The following is a 5,325-nucleotide window of genomic DNA, read 5'->3' on the forward strand; positions in this document are numbered from 1 at the left end:
CTACTTTTTCAGTACACAATTTCATGGTTCACCTTGTTTCTCTCTTCCTATCAGCTCTCAGCTCTAGCACTCTAGTGCTTCCTGGTATATTCGATCTTCTGCTACAGCTTGACTTACAAGTACAAATCCGAACCACAATTTAATGCAGGAAGTAAAAAAAGAAACCTGGGAAGTAATAAATGTGTTGAACAGTAACCTACTACTTGCCACCTGATCCAGGGCAATTGCCTCTGATGAGAAGTTGACTATGGCAGTAACACTGCTATCAGTGCTGTTATCTGAGCAATCCACCACTTTTGTGGAAACAGTTGTTTCAAGGGTAAATACATCCAGTTTGGGATTTTTATTTGCAGATCAATGTCTGTGACTCCTTTATTTCCAGCAGGACTCATGCATTTGGTAGGGAACTAATGCTGTGATACAGGAAATGAAAAGACAGAACAGTTGTCTTTGACTGTCTCATATAGCACAAAGCTGGATGGAGTGTGTCTGGGACATGCAGCAGAATCTCTGGTTAGTGTTAACACTTCAGCACAGACTGAGCAAACAAAATGATAAATACTGGTGAATTTCAAAATTCTACATTTGTTTTCTACTACTAAAATGATCTTGTTCTCATGTGAATAGTGATTGTGCTGTGGACAGCTGTGCATATGTAGAATATTGTATGTTAAAAAAATAAAAAATACAGAACTATTTGCTAGATCGTAAATCAAAGCTATACATACTGCAGAAAAGGGAGTCCAGTACCACATGGAAGTGTGGTATATTCCTAATGCAAAAAAGTTGCAACTTTTTCTGGTCTTAAAATAAATTCTATGCCCAAATCAGTTTTGTTAGTACACAATTAGAGATTTCTGCTCTGGCCTTTCGAATGTCAAGTTGAATAAAATTAGACTTAAAAGGAAAGAAAAACAAAAAGAGCTCTCTCGAGAATTAGAGGGAAAACAAATTGCCGTGTGATCGTAACTATCATTCCTTCATTCTTCTGAAATGACTTCCTTGTAGTTCATCTGCATACAAACTATCAAATACAATACCCAACTCATAGGGGTGGGTGGAACGGTTTGGCAGTGCTCCTCACATTATACAAGTTGCAACTAGTAAGCCATAAAAATTGTTATGGATGTTTATAACAGAAGGAAATCGTTGTAAAAGGGATCCATTCTATCCCATTTCAAAATGATTTTTGTTTTTCTAACTGGTGTTATACCTTGCCACAAAGACTCTGGGCAGTTAGGCGCCAGATGAGCTCTGCGGTTGTTCATATGAATGAGCAAAGCCTTAAATGATACAGTGTAAAGGAAGGTGAAGAAGTGTTTAAATATAGCAAAAATGAGGTTATTTTTGTATATCATCCTAGAATGTTGACTGTAGTGCACGTACAAAGGACATGAGCCAGCAGTATGTACTTGCAGCCCAGAGGCCAACAATATCCTGGGCTGCATCAACACTGGGGTGGCAGCAGGGAGAGGGGGGAGATTGTCCTTCTCTACTGTACTCATGAGGCCCCATCTGGAGCACTGTGCCCAGGCCTGGGGCTGCCCAGAAGATAATGAAAGGGCTGGAGAACCTCTCCTGGGTTGAGGGAGTTGGGATTGTTTAGCTTGGAGAAGAGAAGGCTCTGGAGAGAACTCACTGTGATTTTCCAGTACTTGAAAGGAGCTTATAAGCAGGAGGGAGACTGTTGTTTTATGGAGGTAGTGTTAGGACAAGGGGAAAATGATTTAAACTGGAAGAGGGGCGGTTTAGTTCAGATGTTAGGAAGAAATTCTTCACTCAGAGAGTGGTGAGGCACTGGAACAGGCTGCCTATAGAAGTTGTGGATGGATGCCCCATCCCTAGAGGTGTTCAAGGCCAGTGTGACATAGTGGATGGCAATCCTGCCCATGGCAGAGGGGTTGGAACTAGATGACCTCTGAGGTCCCTTCCAACCCAAACCTGGGTTGGAAGCTGGAAAATGTTCATATTTTCAAGAAGGGCGAGAAAGATAAACCCTGCTAATTATAAACCTGTCAGTTTTGCTGGAGAAATTATGCTGAAAGTTACTGAAAAACATCTGAAAGTCAATGCAGCCACTGATCACAGCCAATGAGGAGGATTCATGAGGGGACAGTCCTGTTTAGCTACTTAATTATCTTTTATGACAAGATCACATATCTAGGTGACCAAGGGTTATCTTTTTGGATTTCAGTAAAGCTTATGAAATTGATTCTCACGGTATGTTTCAGGATAAAATGTCTAACATATGGCTAAATAAAAACATAATGTGATGGGTGTGCAGTAGGCTGACAGATCAGGCTCAAAGTTTTATAGAAAATGGGGTTACATCAGGCTGTTTGCCAGTCACTAGAGGGTTTTCCCAGGCTCAAGTTTAGGACCAGTTCTCTTTAATGTTTTTGTAATTGACTTGGCTGTAAAACTAGAAGATATTCTGAGCAAGTTTGCTGGTGATACTAAATTGTCGATTCCACTAAAGGTGTGGAGGTTTGCAGAGAGAGCTAGACAATTTAAGTGCTGGGTGGTGATCTTCAGCTACATGAAGTTTAACAAGAGCAAGTGCTGGATTCTGCACCTAGGAAGGGGCAACCCTGATACAGACTGATGGATGAAATGCTGGAGAGCAGCCCTGATGAAAAGGACTTGGAGACACTGGTCAACAGCAATTCGAACATGAATCAGCAGTGTGATCAGACAGCTGGAAAGGTTGACAGTACTGTCACCACCATGAGCTATGTCTTTTCACCAGTGATGAAGAAGAGCCTGTATGCCGTGCTTGTAAAAATCTGTAAAAATCAATGGAGCTGACCTATTGTTGCTGTTGCCACTGCCCACCGCTTCACTGTGCTCACATCCCCTGCTTGGAGGGATCTTCTGCAGTGTTCCATGTGTGTCAATGAATTTCAGTGGGTGACATTTTTTCCACATGGAGGAGTTCAGTGACACATCTCTGCTTTATGTCCACTTCCGTGTCAGACCCACCGTGTCAGACTGCCCCCCTGCTGCCATCTGTCGCACGGCAATAACACATCATGGAATATTGGTGGGAAGCCTCGACCCCTGCTGCCACACCACCAACATCCACCTCTGATGTCGTGAGCCAACACCATACAATGAGAGGCATTACTTTCAGAGCAGCCCTCAGAAAATGCATTATATAATTTAATAAGTAACAAAACTTACTTTTTTTTTTTTTTTGCTAATTTTTATTGTTTAATAAAGAGATCAGACTTTAACAGCTCTGCATGTTCCATTTGAGAATGGACCAGTAATGTATTTATGTCAGTGAAAAATGGAGTTGCAAAGAAACAAAAAAGTTGACGAATTTTTGGCAGTCTTGAAACCTGTTCTCTAATTCTCCCAAACCCACAGATTTTTCATGATCCAAACAGAACTGCATGCTAATGCCAGAAGGGAATGGAGGCAGGTGAGAACCCCATCATGATACGGAAGGCTTGCCACAGTGTTCTGCAGCAGGAATCCATAGAACTGCTGTCTAGTCCCAGGACGCGCCATTGTCTGTGAGGTGACACTCCACGCTGAGATGTCACATTGGCTGTCCCTTGTGGCAGCGCTGGGAGTGGTGGCCCAGTCTACTTGTGGGACCCGCAGGAAGTGGAGCCAGAGAGAGCACTGTGTCTTTCTGGAGATATCCTGCTGCGATGGCACAGCTGAGAGCCCTTCGAGGTGAGGTTCCTCCAACTCTCTGGGCACCGTGACGCTGTCTGAGCACATGTGTGCCTCCAGTGTCTGTTTAGGACGTGCCAGCAGCACTGTCCTTGCTCTGATGAGTGCAGCTGCCCATGGTGGCTTCCCCCATACCCCAGCAAGGGGAAGGCTCTCTCCCCTCTCCCCATCAACTACACATGTGCCAGCACAGCTCACCCTGTGCTGTGGGGCTGGAGGCTGGGTGCTCGGCCCCGACTCCAAGCAACGCCAGCGGCAGCTGCTCTGCTCTTTCCTTCCAGGTCTCCTTGCTTGTGTGGGCTGCGTGCCCAGATGTACGTGGCACAGGGAGACAGGCAGGGTGTCAAGCCCTGTCCCTGCCTGTGCCGTGACTTTGCTGCTGCAGCACCTGCAAGACCACGAGGTGAGCTGGGGACATCCAACCATCAGTCCTTGCCCTGGCCCAGTGCCACAGTCCCGTGGGTGCCAGGCCGCACATCCACACAACATTGGGTGGCAGAGGGCAAAGTGAGCATGACTGATCCTTGTCCCCAGGATGACCGAGCGCAGCGTACCGTGAGCTGCAGAGCGCCCTGTGGGAAGACAGCAGCCGCCCGCCATGTGGAGTGGTGAACCGGCTGCTGGGAGAGGTGTCCCAGGACCTGACAGCAGCCCAGGTAAGGGGTCACTCCCCAAGGCAAAGGGAGCAGCCTGTCCGTGCTGCTCCCTTCTGCTGGCGGATGGCGCTGGCTTAGCCCTTCCAAGGGCCTCAGGCAGTCTCCCGTGCCGTGTGTCACCAGAGATTCTTTTTCAGGGTGGTACAGGCAATGTGAGGACGGTGCCAGCAATGTCCTGGTGGCTCTGGCCTGGATGCACTTCAGCTTGGTGATGGCTGAGCTCCAGAGCCACCTGAAGGCCACGGGGGAGATGTCCAAGGAGTATGTGCTCATCACCTTGAGCAAACTGTTCAGCAGCTATGGTAGAATGCCCTCAGCCTCCTGACATCTATTTCTCCCTTCCGCGCGTGATCTGCGTTGAGCTGGGGGATGCAGGGCTGCAGCCCCTCCTCCCTCGCTGCCAGGGCTCTGACCGTGGCCCTCTCCTTCCTCTCTGCAGCTCCACAGTGCATCCCCTTCGTGTGGCTGACACTGGCCGGCCTGCACAGTGTGGTGAGGAGCGGTCAGACCCTGCGCATCGCTTGTGCTGGTGAGTGCTGGCCTCAGAGCAGGGGGGATCGGGACCGCCCTTGCACCTCACCCTGCTGCAGACTCTCAGAAGCTTCCTTTTCTCTTGTTTTGTTTTGTTGCATTTTTTGTTTCTTTTTTTTTAATTAATTATTCTTTTTTTGTTTGTTTGTTTTGCTTTGTTTTTTCAGTTGTGAAACAGTGGTTGGACGGAATTAAGATTTACTTGTCCTCTGGAAAGCAATGCCCCTGGCCTGCCACAGAGAGAGAACAAATCCATGAGAATCTTTACGAGCTCTTCTTTGTGGTGAGGAACTGGCAGGACTGCAAGGAGGAAAAAGTGAGCACTGCTACATTCCCAGCTGGCATCCATGTCAGCAGCTCTGTCTGTGCCCAGTGGGCTGAGAGCAGAGGGGTGACGAGAGGGAGTGGGCTGGCTCTGCAAAGGGCTCTGAACTGGCTCTGTGCTCGAGGC

The 5,325-nt window shown here is 47.4% G+C and overlaps 1 long non-coding RNA gene across 1 annotated transcript; it reads left to right on the forward strand.

Moving 5' to 3' along the window:
- Positions 1-3,223: 3,223 nt before the first annotated feature.
- Positions 3,224-4,986, forward strand: LOC109365386. Its single transcript, XR_004158901.1, has 4 exons — positions 3,224-3,687; positions 3,969-4,090; positions 4,222-4,343; positions 4,481-4,986. It is a non-coding gene; the product is annotated as an uncharacterized LOC109365386 (long non-coding RNA).
- The last annotated feature ends 339 nt before the right edge of the window (positions 4,987-5,325 follow it).

This window comes from Meleagris gallopavo, chromosome 1, assembly GCF_000146605.3.
Source record: "Meleagris gallopavo isolate NT-WF06-2002-E0010 breed Aviagen turkey brand Nicholas breeding stock chromosome 1, Turkey_5.1, whole genome shotgun sequence".
Lineage (NCBI taxonomy): Eukaryota > Metazoa > Chordata > Aves > Galliformes > Phasianidae > Meleagris > Meleagris gallopavo.